Source organism: Sapajus apella, unplaced genomic scaffold (assembly GCF_009761245.1).
Source record: "Sapajus apella isolate SASKATOON/1434 unplaced genomic scaffold, GSC_monkey_1.0 scaffold10, whole genome shotgun sequence".
NCBI classification, from domain to species: Eukaryota; Metazoa; Chordata; class Mammalia; order Primates; family Cebidae; genus Sapajus; species Sapajus apella.
This window is the reverse complement of record NW_022436950.1, coordinates 33,344,782-33,361,630: the sequence shown is the minus strand read 5'-3', so window position 1 is coordinate 33,361,630 and position 16,849 is coordinate 33,344,782.

Here is a 16,849-nt window from a genome sequence, read left to right as displayed (position 1 = left end):
CAGAGAATTAGAGGGGAATGATCATAGAGGCAGAACCAGTCAGAGGTTGGTTTTTATTCCAAAAAGCCAGGGGTATAGAGAAAAGAGGACAGAGTTGTCAGAAGCAAGAGCACTTGGTGATGGGATGATGTGAGATTGAGGGAGAGAGGATCATGAGGATCATGATACTCAGACTCAAGTCAGTCAGTGAATGGTCCTGTAATACACAAACACAGAGAACCCCAGGAAAGGAGCCAGCGGGGAAGGAAAAGTCCACCTTTGTACATGTTGGCTGGTAGGTGTCAGGAGGACATTCAAAGATGCTTGTTGTGCAGGTAATTGGACATGTGATTCCAGAACTCAGAAATCAGGGCACTATAACCACATGCGTGAATCGAGAGCATGTATGTGCTTTTTGAAGCCACGGTAGTTAATTGATCCACTCTAGGAAACCACTTCCTGGTGGAGGCTACAATGAAGCAAAACCTGAAGGATAAGTCGGATGAACAAGTGAAGTAGAAGAGTGGGAAGGAAAAGCATTCAAGGTAAAGGGAGCAGCAAACGCAAAGGATGGGACCTAGGAGAAGTTGAGGAACTAAAATAAGTTTCAAACAGTGAGAACATAACACAGGATAGACCTCATAGGAACACCAAGGTTTAACTAGTGAAGAAACATCTGCAAATGAGACCAAAGATAAACCAGGGAAATAAGAAAAAAATACAGAAGTCAGGGGAAGCAAGGAATTCAGAAGAACAGTCAACGGGGTCAACTAGTGCCTGGAAGCTGTGTCCCTAGTACCGAGAACAATGCCTAGAACTAAACAGTTGAAGTAAATGAAGTAACTTACATGAAAGAAAAAAAACTGTCCACTGAACTTGGCAACAGAGCTATTGGTGGCCTGAGAAAAGGGCTTTCACTGGGGTGGGAGTCAGTTGTGGTGGATGAGGAATAAATATGGCATATGAAAATCGATATTGACAACGCTCACTGAGTCCTAAAGGGGCTCCTGCCCACCCGACTAACTTCCTGAGCTGACCTGGTGCCATCACCCCCCTTGCTCAGTACGACTCAGCCACGCTGTCCCTCTTTCAGGTCCTCTCTCAAACTCAGAGACCTCAACAACAGTTCCCTCCACCTAGAGTTCAGTCTTTCCTCCACTCTGTACCAATCTCCAGCCCAGCCCACTCCTGCTCATCCTTCAAGGCTCTGCTCAAATGGCACGGTCTCAGTGGCGGCTTCCTGAACTTCCTCAACCTCTCTGCCAGTTCCCCACGATGTTCAGTGCCATCCTTATACTCTTACACACTGCACTTTTCCTCCACATCACTTAACACAAGTGCAATGTGTTCATGCAGATATTTAATATTACGATGTTGATATTAAACATTGTGATAGATGTTTAATATTAACATCAACTAGATATCAACTAGACCGGAAGCTCCCCAACTAGTTGTTTGAAGGAACTAAGAGATGGTGTAAGGGCTTTTTAAAAGATAGAAAATACCAGGAAAGGGAGATGGAACAAAAATTTTTTTAAATAGCCTGGGTACGGTGGCTCACATCTGTAATCCCAGCACTTTGGGAGGCCAAGGCAGGCAGATCACCTGAGGTCAGAGTTTGAGACCAGCCTGGCCAACATGGTGAAACCCTGTCTCTACCAAAAATACAAAAATTAGCCTGGCATGGTGGCGGATGCCTGTAGTCTCAGCTACTCAGGAGGCTGAGGCACGAGAATTGCTTGGAAAAATAGGAATTGGAGGTTGCAGTGAGCTGAGATCATATCACTGCACTCTAGCCTGGACAACAGAGCAAGACTCCATCTCAAAAAAAATTAAATTTAAAAATTAAAAATTATATAAGGTAAGAGGGACTAATGTGTATTGAAATGTTCATGTGAAGAGAGAGGAGATGACAAAAACAGTGGAATCCCTGGGGAGGCTTCAGAAGACAGCAGATGGGGGGATGGCCCGAAGATGGAGAGATACCTTTTTCACCAAAGCAGATAACAAGGGAAGAATAGGTGTGGATGCAGGTTCAGTGGTAGGAAGGGGAGGAGGCACCTGTCTGTGGGCTCCTTTTTTCTGTGAAATATAATTTTTAAACCTAACATCTCTTCATTTTAAACAGCTTATTCGAATAGTCCCTTCAAAGTTTCCTTTGAAATAAACAAAAGGTAAAAGACCTACATGAGGAAGACAGATGGAAGATGAATTTGAGATGCATTTTGAAAGTATTTGACAATGGATTTAATGTGGTGATGATAGAGAGGAAAGTGTTTCATATCTTTTTAATTTAGTTTTTAACAAGTCCACACAAGCATATAGTTTAAGAAATCAAACAGTTCTATAAGACTTGTTGTTACCACAAATAGCAGTCCCTGTCCCCATTTTCCTTCCCCGGAAGCAACAAATTTTAATTCTTGCCATTAATTATTTTTTTTTGTATTTGTGTCCCTAACAGCAAATAACATGTATGTATGTCTAATTCCTGATTGGTCTGTTTTAGATACTATCTATGAATATCCTGCTGAGGAAGATGAGGATTTAGCACTCCTGCCAACTCCCTTTACCCCTAACACACACATGCACTCCCCCTGCCTCCCAGATCTCTAAGACATTACATCAGATTTTTCAGATAGATTTATTTTCTGTATTTACATCTCTGACGAAGTAAATGTTATTTACAGATGAGCCATGGACTATCCTATGATTACTTTTCCTTGCCTGCACATACTTTTGTTTTGCCTGGAGTTATCTTATTTTGCTTTCTTGTTATCAATATTGTTGCCATTAATCCAATCCGAGGCTCCCCACCTCTCAATATGTTTGGATACAATAGAGAGACTTTCAATGATACCATATTGAGTAAAAACCTCCCCTAGGTCCTCCTGACTTCTCCAGGTTGCCCTCAGCTCCTCAGTTCTGGGTGCATGGCTGTCACCATGATCCTGGCTAGTCCCTTCTCTTCTCTCCTTTATTGGGTCTTCTGTAAACCATCTCCCATGTCTTTGGTTTACAACCTCATTCTGGTGGAGTACATCTTCTAGTAGCTTCCCAAGAAGAAGTTCATGAGAAGTAAAATGATTGAAACTCTGCACAACTTAAAATGTCATTTACCCATTACCAGGGTAAAAGAAGATATAGACACATAATTATCAATAGATGCAAACAAAATTTATAAAATTCAACGCAAATTCAAAATTTAAAAAGAATTTCTTATTGCAGAATTATTCACAACAGTCAAATGTAGAAACAATCCAAGTTGAATGGGTAAAGATGGATAAACAAATTGTGGTGTGTGTATATATATATATATATATACATATATATATATATATATAATGGAATATTATTCAGCAATAAAAGTGAATGAAATTTGGATATATTCTACAACATGGATGAACCTTGAAAACATTATGTTAAGTGAAAGAAGCAGACACAAAAGGACAAATATATGATTTCACTTATATGAAATATCTAGGCTGGGCTGACACCTGTAATCCAGCACTTTGAGAGGCCAAGGCAGGAAGATTGTATGCATCTAGGAGTTTGAGGTCAGTCTGGGCAACACAGTGAGACTCCATCAAAAGGACAAAGGAAGGAAGAAAAGGAAAGAGAAGGGAAGGGGAGGGGAGGAGAGGGGAGGGGGAAAGAGAGAAAAAAGAGAGGAAGGGAGGGAGGGGGGAGGGGAAGGAGGAAGAAAGAGAAAAAAAAGAGGGAGCGGAGGGGAGCGGAGGGGAGGGAAGGCAAGGGGGACAGTCTAGAATAGACAACTTTATAAAGACAGAAAGTAGAATAGAGGTTACCAGGGCCTGGAAGAAAAGGGAAACAGGATGTTCTTGCTAAATAGTTACAGAGTTTCTTTTTGGGGTGATAAAAGTTTTGGAAGTAGATAGTAATGATGGTAGCACAACACTGTGAAGGTGATTACAGGTATTGATCGACTTACGACCTATGCAAGTTACGACCATTCAACATTACGACCACAATTGCTAGCCACGACTGCTCCGCGTCTGGCAGCGCAAACATTGCCCAGCTGGGCGTACGACAGTGCGGACCAGCTGCTGGCAGCACTACCATCTCCGCGTGCACCATTTCAACTGTACATATAGCCTACTCAACTTACGACCAAATCGTGTTACGACTGGTCTGCCGGGCCCAATCGTGGTCGTAAGTCGAGCACTAGCTGTAATGCCACTGAATTGTATATTTTAAATGGTTAACATAGCAAATTTATATATTTTTTACCACAATAAAAATTTTTCAAAAGAAAAAATTCTTTTCAAATTAAGAACAGAGGAAAATTCCTTAGTCTGAGAAAGAATACCCACAAAATAATAGCTTTAAGGCCAGGTGCAGTGGCTCACACCTGTAATCCCAGCACTTTGAGAGCCCAAGGCAGGCGGATCACTTGAGGCCAGGAGTTTGAGACCAACCTGACCAACATGGCAAAACCCCATCTCTAAAAATACCAAAATCAGCCAGGCATTGGTGGCACACGCCTGTAGTCCCAGCTACTCGGGAGGCTGAGGCACAAGAATTGCTTCAACCAGGGAGGCAGAGGTTGCAGTAAGCCAAGATTATACCACTGCACTCTAGCCTTGGTGACAAAATGAGAATGTGTCTCAAAAAATACGAATAAAAAGTAACTTTAGAATACCATTCTAAATAGGGAAACATTAGGATACTTCCCTTTAAAGTCAAAAAGACAAGATGGCCTAGTCTCATCATTTCTATTCAGTGTGAAATCGACAGCCGCAGACAGCACAAAAGCAGAAGAAAAAGAAAGAAGGAATGAAAAGAAAGAAATAGAAGTCATTATTTTCAAACAAAAGAACTGTTTTCACCAAAAAGCAAAAAGAATGTATGAGCAAATTATTAAAAATAAGAAGAAAGCTTAGCAAAAGGCAATTGCATTTCTGTACTCTTGGAATAAACAACCAGAAAATGTAATTAAAGAGAAGACAACACTTACAGTAGTTTCAAAGGATACAAGAACCTATAAATAAATATAAAAATGCACGCAAGCCCTCTATAGGGAGAATTATAACATTTTATTAAAATAGCCAGTTAGATGACCCAAATACATTGAAGAGTATATCACATTGTGAATAAGATGATCACATAGTATTGTTCATCTCCCCAATTCAATAAAGCTCCAATTAAAATGCTAACGTGTTTTTAAGGAACTTGATAAGCTGATTCTAAAATTTATATGAAATAGTAAAAGGAAAACAAAACCAGCCAGAACTTTCATCAAGAAGATGAGCATGGAGGAAAGACTTGCCTTACCTATTAACATGCTCTTTTATTTCTGAAAGTACAGTAATTAAGACAGGATGGTATTGGCACAGGGACAGACAGACCACGGAACAGAATAAAGCACTCAGAAATAGACACCCACATGTATGAAACTTCAGTATATACAACAGGGGCCTACCAGATTGGTGGGAAAATAAATTGAGCTGGATAAAAAAGGTTATCCTTACAGAAAAACATGAAATTAGATCCCTGCATCATACCATATACCAAAATGCATTCCAGATGGATTGAATGCTTTAACTATATAAAAAAATAATAAAACAAAACTTTAAAGTTCTTAGTAAAACTCTTTTAGACTTTGAGATAGAGTAGGATTTCATAAACAATAATCAAAAAGTGTTAACTATTTTTGAAAATTGATAAATGTGACCGTACTATAATTAAGAACTCCTATTTGTCAAAGGAAAGTGAAAAACAAGCTACAGATGGCAAGAAGATAAAGGCAAAATATATCATTATTCTTTAACAACAGGCATAACTAGGACTGTCCCACCCACCCTCTGGCCAGCAGTTCTACTCCTGGTGCAACTTTGTGAGAGACTTTTGCCCATGAACACCTGGAACCATCTACAAGAGCATGTTCATATGAACACTGTTACAATAGCAAGGCCTGGAAACAACCCAAATTCCCTTCAACAAGAAGAAGTGGATGAATAAACTGTAGTATGTTCACACAATGGAACATAACAGAGCAGTCAATAGGAATGAACTATAGCGGTACACCACAGCATATTTAAATCCTAAAAATATAATGTTAAGTTTTTTTAAAAAGTAAGTCCTAAATAGACACATACAGCATAACATGCTTTTTATAAAATTAAATAACTTTTTTTAAAAACTAGCTTTGTAGGAATACCATTAGATGAGCATAAATGGACTTAGGCTATGCCAACCTACCTAAGCTAGAACTGCACTTCCCAGAATTCCCTTCCCTGCATAGTTCTAGCTAGCAGGGGCCACAAAAGACATTTTCTATATCCAATTTTCTTTCGTTTTCCCCCCAAGACAGAGTCTTGCTCTGTTCCCCAGGCTGAAGTGCAGTGGCGTGATCTCGGCTCACTGCAACCGCCTGGGTTTAAGCTATTCTCCTGCCACAGCCTCCCAAGTAGCTGGGATTGTAGGCGTGCGCCAACACACCCAGCTAATTTTTGTATTTTTAGTAGAGATGGGGTTTCACCATATTCACCAGGCTGGTCTCAAACTCCTGACCTCGATCCACCCGCCTCGGCCTCCCAAAGTGCTGGGATTACAGGCATAAGCCACCACACCTGGCCTCTATATCTAATTTTCTATTATTCTATCTCATTCCTATGGTTCTGTTTCTACGATCACACCCTGACTGATACAAGATGAAACCATCTAAAAAGGAAGGTAAAGGAATGCGGAATGCAACATCGCCACCTCATCCACGGTTTCGCTTTCCGCAGTTTCAGTAGCCTGTGGTCAACCGCAGTTCAAATATATTACATGGAAAATTCCAGAAATAAACTATTCATAATTTTTAAATTGCACGCCGCTCTTCTGAGTAGTGTGGTGAAATCTCCTGCCGTCCCACTCTGTCCTGCCAGGGATGTGAGTCCTTCCTTTGTCCAGCATGTCCATGCTGTCTACACTCCACACCTGCCAATCACTCAGGACTCGTCTTGGTTATTGGATTGACTGTCATGGCAGGGCTTGTATTCTAGTAATCCTTATTTTACTGAGTAATGGCCCCCAAGTGCAAGAATAGCAATGTTGGCATATTGTTATAAATGTTCTATTTTATTATTAATGATTGCTGTGAATTTCTTACTGTTGTTGTTCATTTCTTACTATTGGAGACCCAATATATCTGGAGACTCCATACACCTGGAAATCTGTTATACCTGGAGATTGCTGCCACCAATCTGGATCTTTAAGAATCTAAAGCATCTTCTTTTACTTCAGTTTCTTTATCTATACAATGAAAGGATTGAAAGAGATTATTTCTAAGTTTCCACTTCATAATATTCTATGATTCAATTTAAGCCAAACTGATGGTCAAACAAGAGAAACCCCATAAAACTCATTCCTATAACCTAACTTCGAACTACCACTCTGTGCCAGTTTTGCAGCCTTCTGTAAATAGTAAGGGGTCAGACATGGTGTCTTAATCCTGTAATCCCAGCACTTTGGGAGGCCGAGGCAAGAGAATTACCTGAGGCCAGGAGTTCAAGACCAGCCTCACCAACATGGTGAAACCCTGCCTCTACTAAAAATACAAAAATTAGCTAAGCATGGTGGCAGGCATCTATAATCCCAGCTACTCGGGAGGCTGAGCAATGAGAAATGCTTGAACCCAGGAGGCAGAGCTTGCAGTGAGCCCAGATTGTGCCACTGTACTCCAGCCTGGGTGGCAGAGGGAGATTCCATCTCAATAATTTAAAAAAAAATTGGTAAGATGATTATTGTAGGTTGACTCTGTACAAAAAAACAGAAAGATGGTGACAAAGGTGAGTACTCAGATTTTCCCCCCAGCCTACATGGAAACTCACCCCAAAACCAACCTGATTCAGAGGAAAAAGTGGTTTGCTTTTATCTAAAGGAAATCTGCACAGGTAAAACCAGGCTGCCCACAGAATTTCCATCACACCAAATTCCCAGCTTCTATATAATTGGATTTCTCTTCCTCACTGTCATCACCATTACTTCTGGAAGGAAGAATGGAGAGAATGGCACATACAGTTCATTGTGCTTTTACATACATTCAATAAACACATGCCAAAGTTGGGAAAAAGATGATGCTGTGGTTGGTTATTATCTCCCAGCTAATGATACAGTTGAATAAATGCAGCAATGTTGCAGAAAGGGAGCAGATTCAGGATTCTGCCTCTCCATTAAGTTATGATGATTTCCCAAGACAGGCAGGGTGGAGAAGAGATGTGGCTGATAAAATGCATGGCGTGGATTAAACAGCAAGAAGAAAGCAACTGACTACAGCTGTCTGTGTGATTTGGCAACCCACAACTATTCAGACAAATCTAAACAAATCACCATCCCTGGCTTCCTGATGTCTCCAGGAAAGTCCTGTAATGACTGCTCTGTGCTGGCCTCCTAGGCAGGGGTGAGGGAAATATGCAGACTCCACAAGTTTAGGGCTTTCCTGGGGCATCTGTTCAATGCAGCAGCTGCCGCCCTTCCACAGATTTGGCTGCTTTCTGCAAAATCCAAGTTTACATTAACTAATCATACATTTGCAACTCTTCCCACTGTGCCCATAGCTAGCATGGTGGGCACTAAAGCCCTGTTTCCCCCATAGCCCAACCTTATGGAAACACCCAACAGGTAGCTCAAGAGAAGCTGAGGTCTGTCCTCTGCCCACCTAGCCACACCATCCTAGCTTCATTTCGAAGGCTTAAGTGTGAAGCATTCAAAACTGGTCCATGCACGTGACCATCGCTTGGGGCACATCTCCAGCCCTGAGTCCTGGCAGCTTCCCTCCCCTAGGTTTCCTGCAGCTGCCAGAATAGCTGCAGCACTGCTGTGCAGCCACAGCCATCTCGTTAGACACGTTTTGCTGGGGGTAAGGGATGGATTTGCCCTTGCCAGCCTAGAACACAACCAGAATGAATGAGTGGGAGAGAAATCCTGCCATTGAAGCCCCTTCCCCTCAAAAGAAAAATAAATGGAGGATATTTTGGAAAATGATTTTTGTTTTTGCCCAATGGTACTTCAGAGAGCAGCTCTGAAGAAGGTCAAGACAAGAAAGTGTGATTGGCCACTGGCAGAGACTGCTGGGTCCCTGCAGAGAGAGGTGTGGCTATGGCCCTGTTGGGATGTCTCAGCTTAGGGAACACTGAGAAGGGGGAGAGTGCAGGCAAACCCTGTCCCTGAAAGCCAGCACAGGGTGGCATGCTCACCCCACTCAGCAATCTTGGGGAAGAGCAGTGAGAGGGGTCTGAATGGAGCCAAAGCAGCCCAAATGGCCTGGACAGCAGAACAAGAGGGTTCCCCATGGAAGTCAGCTCCCCTAGAGGCAACAGAGAGGGGGAGAGGAAAGGAGAGGGGAGAGGGAGAGAGAGAGCAAGGCTTCTCTATGTAGTGATTATAACTCAACATAATCACAGAAGAAACACCTGAGCACCTAGTTCGTTGCCATGTACACAGCAGGTGCTCAATAAAAACTTGCTGGTGATGGCATTAAATGTGACTTTCTAGACAAAGCCTGCTTTACTGTAAGTGAAATAAATATCTGTTGGATTGAATTGAATTGAAATAGGCAGCGGGTTAGTGGTGTAATTTGAAGAGCAATGGAAATTTGGTCCCTTGCCTCAAATCTCTCCCCTACTGGAACTGCCAGAATGCTGGAAATTTCCAGATTCCTCTTCTGGGTTAATGGGGTAATGAAAACCTTGTTGAAAAGCAAATGTTTTCTGGGAGGGATAACCAATGAAGCAACTATGATCTCTCATTCATCCAGGATTGCAAATGGAATTCAACTCAATCGCCAGCTCTGATAGATTCACAGCCTGGAGTTCTGTCCTAAAGACCTTGAGGCCACAGCTGGCTCAGCAGAAAGCAGAACTGCAGGGAATACTGATGTCTGCCTTGGATGTGGGAAGGGGCTGGATACTAGGGGTGCCATGAATTTGCCATCTCTGCCTCATTCTTTGAACATATTGTCCCTAATGAAGAGCAGGCCCCCTAAGGAAATAGAAGCTGAGATGGACATTCTGGAGGGATCCAGATGGTTAAAAATATGCATGAAAAGCAGGCCAGGGAATATGCCAAGCACAGCAGAAGGATACGAGAAGCCCCTGTGAGTTTGGTGGTAAGGGGTCTGGGGAATGCCTACCGGAAGTCTAACTTCACCTTTTTCCATCTTGCCATGAGTGAGTGCTGACTACCGACTCTACAGTCGAGAGGGTAAACGAAGCTCTCACCCTCCCACCACATGAATTTGTCTGGCTCTTGTCAAACTTTCCCACCACATTCCCCAGCAACAGAGAAGAGTGAACAGATCACTCCATGGGCACCCAGGGATAATGCCAGCAGCCTGCCCTGAGCAAAATGTGTCTTTGAAACCTCAGTTTTAATTTAAGAATGCATGTAAAGTTTGCATTCTATCATAAACTATTTGCTTTCATGTAGAAATTATTTAAGTTACTTATCAGTCCTACTAGAGTTGTGCTGTCTGCTATAATAGATCAAGCCCAAAAGTTCAACAGTGAAACTTCAGACATTTATTTTTCACAACACAAAGTTCACATGGGTGTGGCTCGTCCATGGATAGCCTGGCCCCTTGGTCTTGTGACTCTACCGTCCTTCAGAGACTGTACACCCTTCCCATTCAACTAGCAAATGAGGAAAGGCCAATTAAGATGGTCTCTTAATTACTAAGCCCAGAATTGACATCAATTCTCCCAACATTCCATGAGAAAGAATTCGTCATGTGACTCCATTTAAACACAAGGGCAGCTGAAAAATATAGCTCCTTTCTACCTAGCAACACTCCAGGTAACTATTAATGTTTTAACTTCTCCATCTTCCCAAATTTATGGGATAAGTTAATCTTTAGAAGATGTGCCAAGTGTCATCCCGCATCTTTACTTAACTGGAGCACAATGCCACATATTCCCAGAAGGGCATCTACTCCCGTTTAAGAAACCACATAGGTAGTCCATTTTCAATAAGACCCAATTTCCATTTGTAGCCTCAGTGAAAGCCAATTTTAGTGGACTGCTCCATTTTACCTCCTCTTCCCTCTGCTCTCTCATTCCCTTCCTCTCAAGCCAGCTAGATACCATCAGGATTTTGAAAGTAGGCCCAAAGCCATGTTGAATATTGCCAGGAAATGGCTGGCTGGCTGTCCACCAAGAGACATTCCAAAGTGGCATTATCTTAATGAATTTTTCACGGTCCGAGGTCTGGCCAGAAGACTTATAGGTCCAAATATTCAATATTGTTAGTGTTCCAGGATTTGCCTGACTTAGGAGGGCTGACTTATGTGAACTAAAGTCACAAAACTCCAAAACTTCTCACCCAAGTGGCAATATCTTTCTCGACAAGAAGACGTGTGACTGTCAAGGAGATCAAATATTCAGATTATTGTCTTCACCATTTTTACTTCCTGAACAAAATTTACTAAGGAGGTCAAATGACAATCAAAAAGCTCCTTGGTGAGTCTGGAATCAGAGCATGAGTTATTTAGTTAGAGGAGTTGGAAGCTTAATGTGACCAGGCTACTAGTGCCTGATGAAGGCATCGCTGCTGGAATAGTCATGTCATGGGCTTCCTCTGGTCTGTCCTAATTGTCTGAATTCTGTGCTCACCAGCTTTCTCTCTGATTGACACATCCTTTAGACACACCCATACCATCCATCGGTAGAGTTATTGCCAGATCTGTACTCTGTTTTCTTCTGAAATGATGGACATTTTGTCTCTAACATACATTTGTGTATGGCTAGCATCACCCACTGTGTCATATTTTCAATCAGGCTCACAAAGCTAGGAAGAAGAAGAGAAGAGAAAGGAAGGGCAGGGGACTTACTCCAATCTCCGTCTACACCAATTGATGTTATTATACAATGAAAGGTAAGAGCTTATTTGGAGGTCTCAGTAGAAAAGACTGGATATTTATAGATACTTGACTGAAAAAATATTTCTCTCCCCTTCTTCTAGGGCCAGCAAGATGCCTGAAGTTCTCTCATTCAATGTTGTAACCCAGAGCTGCTGGCAGCAAGTACACACTGAGGGATGAATCCCAATCAAAGCCAAGAAGGGATGCCAAGTTCAATGCCAGGGAAGGGTATCAAGTTTCAGTTGTACTGGGTGAGAAGTCGACTGCAGATAGATCAGGGAAAGGTCACCAGCCATGGTGCAAGAAGCAGGACTGGAAGCCAATCACAAAGGAGGTTTAAGTGAAATAGGACAGGGTGGAAGCTTGAAAACAAAGGCACCAGGAAGCTCTTACTGGATATTGACTAGTGGAAAGCACAATGCTGAGTTGGGCACTGAGCTATCTGGGAAAGTTACTTTCTTTAATTGAGTTTGCAACATCAAGAGGCTATTTTCATGGGATAAAGAAGAAAGGAATTCAAGTATGGAGAGTCATGAAGGACAGGCCACAACCAGATGGCCCTCACATCCAAACCAGTTACATTAAAGTAAGAGACCTGCTTTGCAGTTTTAACTCTGACAATTATGGGAAGCTTGACTTCCTCAACTTACTTTACCTCTCTGAGCTTTAGTTTTCTCCTCTTAAATGAGGCAATTGAAATCAATGCTGTGCAAGGCCCTTCTGATGTATGATGATACTGTTTCTACAAAGATAAAACACTCCCCTAACCACACATCTATTCATATCCTGCACTGAAAAGACCAACCTACTGGAAAGAGTTCGGAGTGTTTGTTTTTAACTTACACATACACAAAAGTGAGCAAAACAGCCCGGTAACCAGCTCCCAGATTAAGAAATAGGACTCTTACTGGGATCTCAAGTGCTTCCCTATTTCCTTTCCCTGTCATTACATCCCTGCAAAAGTAACCACTATTTTAACTTAAAACAGGGTGATAGATTAGTTTGTCTGTTTTAGAGCTTTATGTAAATTGAATCACACAGTATATACTCTTTTGTGTCAGCCTTTTTAAATTCAATTATTTGTCTGTGAGGCTCACCCAGCTGCGTGTAGCTGGGGTTGGTTATTTCCTTGTTGCTTTATAGTCTTCCATTATGCCACAGATTTTTTTATCCATCTTATTGCCCACAGACTTTTGAACTGTTTTCTATTTTGGCATTATGAAGAATGTTGCTATGGAAATTTTTATACATGTCTTTGGGTACATATTTGTAAGCATTTATATATTAGTTATCTATTGCTATGAGGCCAGCTGCTGCCATAAACTTAAAATAGCACATATTTATTATCTCACAGTTTCTGTGGGTCAGGAGTTCGAACACCACTTAGCTGGGCCTTTTGTTGCAGGGTCTCTTACAAATCTGCAATCAGGTGTTGACTATGGCTGGGATCTCATCTGAAGGCTCAACTGGGGAAGGATTGTGTCCAAGTTCACATAGTTGTTGGCAGAATTCAGTTTTTGGAAGACTGTTGGAGTAGGGGCTTCATTTCCTAGATGGTCAAGCTATCCTCATTTCCTTGCCGTGTAGGCTTCTCCAACATTAAAGCATGCAAGCTGAGAAGCAATAGAGAGAGTCTGCTAGCAAAACAGAAGTGAACATTTTATGTAGCACAATCACAGAAGTATATCCCATCGCAATTGCTGTATTCTATAGGTTAGAAGCCAATCACAGATCTCATCCACCCTCAGGGGGATAGGATTACACAAGAGAATGAATGCCAGAAAGTGGATATCACAGGGGATCGTCTTAGAGTCAGGCTGCCACAATTTCTGTTGGATTATAACTGGGCATGAAATTATTTGGTCACCAGTCCAGCTTCAGTTTTGGAAATTCGCTAGTTTTCCACCGTCCTTATACCAATTGACATCCTCACCAGTATTTGCTCCACATCTGGGACTGGATTTTCTACAGGTTTCCTTCTGGCGTGAGTTATCAAATTGTTCCTCAGTAATGATGTAATCTCAAGTCATCTCAACTGAGGGGATGACTCAACTGGGGGAGTCATCTCCTCAGTATGGGGGAGATGACTGATGTAAACTTGGCATAATGATTTAAAAGAAAGCCGATGGGTGAGGGATGCTGGAGAAAGAATGTCACCAACTCATTTACTAGAGTCCCCTATATATTAGTCACCATTTATCCAGCCTGGGAAGAGCCACTGGGAGTGATTCTAATTGGGTCCTGAGCTGTTAGCCAATTCTAAAGGAGTGTTGATGTAGCAGCATTAAAAGTTCCCACCATCAATCCTATTTCATGGCAAGTGTATTCGTCTGTTCTCACATGTTCTCACATGTTCTCAGGTATGTCTAATAAAGACATACCTGAGACTGGGTAATGTATAAAGAAAAGAAGTTTAATTGGCTCACACTTCCACATGGCTATGGAGTCCTCAAAATCATGATGGAAAGTATGAGCACTTACATAGCAGCAGGCATGAGCACTTATGTAGGGGAATTCCCCTTTGTAAAACCATCAGAGCTCACGATACTTAGTCACTATCATGAGAACAACACTGGAAAGGCCCACCCCTATGATTCAATTACTTCCCACTGGGTCCCTCCCATGACACATGGGAATTATGGCAGCTACAATTCAGAATGAGACTTGGGTGGGGATACAGCCAAACCATATCAGCAAGGTACATGGTGGATGCTCAATAACTGTTTAATTAGGATAGAGTATGAGTAATAGCTAACCTTCAACAAGGCCTCCCTAGGTTTCTCTAGTTCCAGTGGAGCATAGGCCCCAGATGTTAAAAAAAAAAAAAATTGGGGGAAAAATGCAATAGGTCAAGAGCATTTCTGAGATCTCCATGAGTTTCATTACTATCTCTGCCCAGTGTGTCTAGCAGAGTTATGCTCCTGAAAGCCACTAAACAGTAGTAATAACAGCACTGGGGTGACTGAGCTGCCTGAATTTGAAAAACTTTCCCAAATGTGTACAAAGAAGTTCTTAGGGGACAATTGATTTGAGTAGGTTCTGATGAAACACCCTCCTGTGGACACCTGTGAAATGTTGAGGCTAATTGGGGCTTCTGATACTGATTGTGGAGGAGTTTGGGGGCTGCTGTTTTTCCTCCACTGAATTCCGTCTTCTACTTTACCCTTTCATTGGGGCTGTTAGTGTATCAGATGTAAGAGTATTACAGGGAAGTGTGCTTTTGTGTGGAAGTCATTACTGTGAACACCTGTTCACTGTTGAGTTTAATTGGACTACAGCTGGTGCTGATTGTGTGTGAAGGGGGGCTGCTCCTCCCGCCGAGGAGTTCACTGTCAGTGGTAACAGTGGGGAAGTCAGCACTACCAAATGCAGCTCTTGCACTGTACAGTCAAGTACTCTATATTCTGTATGGTTAGTTGCCTCTGAGGTGCACTATGGTAAATGTAGACAGGCAGGCCCACATCTTTGGTATGTATTATTAAATCAGTTAAGTTCTGCATATGAAAATGTAGGGAAATATGGGGGAGATGACTGATGTAAACTTGGCAGACTATTTAAAAGAAAAATAGAAATGGCAAGTTCACTCAAAGTAATTTTCTTAGCAATATTAGCTGTTCACCTATGTCCAGAGATGATAGGGACTGAGCCAGCACATAAATAGAAACCCAGTACAGTAATGTAGCTCAGGAGTACGCAGGTAATGACAAATTAAGATTGCATTTCCGATGGAAGTAGAAAAATAGAATACGTCTGTAGCCCTTAATATTAAGAAAAAGTTCAAGTTGATGAACAGATACTGACTTGTATATTTCAGTAGTTTAGATGTAATTCACATTACTTATTCATTTAATATCAAAATGCATTGAAACAATGGAACATGGTGTCTATTTTATAGAGGCTCTTACTTCATATTAATATTATTAACATCCATCATGAGTATGAGGATGTGTCTGAGGATGGCAGTAACTCCCATAAAGCATAAACGTCCGTACTAAAGCAAATCTACTGATTCGTGGCTTTGGCTATTCAATGGGGTCTCATTCCTCTTTGTGTGCAGCTAACAGTATTGTGAATGTGACCCACCTTTGGAGAAGAGGAAACAGAATTGCTCCTGAGAGCAACAAATCAGGTGAAGATCTGTATCTAAAAACTATTCCAGTGGCCAGGCACGGTGGCTGATGCCCGTAATTCCAACAATTGGGGAGGCTGAGGCAGGCTGATCACCTGAGGTCAGAAGTGCAAGACCTGGCTGGCCAACGTGATGAAACCCAGTCTCTACTGAAAACACAAAAATTAGCCAGGCATGGTGGCAGGTACCTGTAATCCCAGCTGCTCTGGAGGCTGAGGCAGGAGAATTGTTTGAACTCAGAAGGTGGAGGTTACAGTGAGCTAAGATTGTGCCACTGCACCCCAGCCTGAGCAACAAAGCAAGACTCCATCTCAAAAAATAAATAAATAAAAACTATCCCAGAACTGCATTTTTTGTTTCAGTATTTGCACAATCCCTTTGTTCATAGGATTTGAAAAGCCACTTGATTCTTTTTACTTGCTGAGGCGGAGGTCTGTGTCATCATCCTAAGTCCAGGAGGTAAAATGAAGCTAAGACCTTCCCTAGAGCAGATGGCAGGGCAAGATGTAAAATGCAGACCTCCCCTCCTTTGAGTTCAGCAGCCTCTCCACAATTGTAACACCCCTCGTCTTTGGAGAGGCAGCTGCCCCTGAGCTGAATGTGGAATCATCAGAGCCCGATCCAGCTTCCAGGGTGCCATTGTCCAGCTGTGCGGTCTTGGGTTCATCATTCCACCTCTGTGGAAAGGATCAAATAAAAAAAACTTTGCCAAAATTCTTTGTCAACTGTGAAGAGCCTTACTAATACAGAGAAGCTTATGACTCAAGGGACAGTTTTTCGGTCAAACTGAAAACAGATTTTTCTGTGTGAGAAACTGTGTTCCCGTGAAAGGCGGCAGTGCAAGCTGTGAGGGTGGGGAGTGTCTGCCCTGTCTTCTCTTC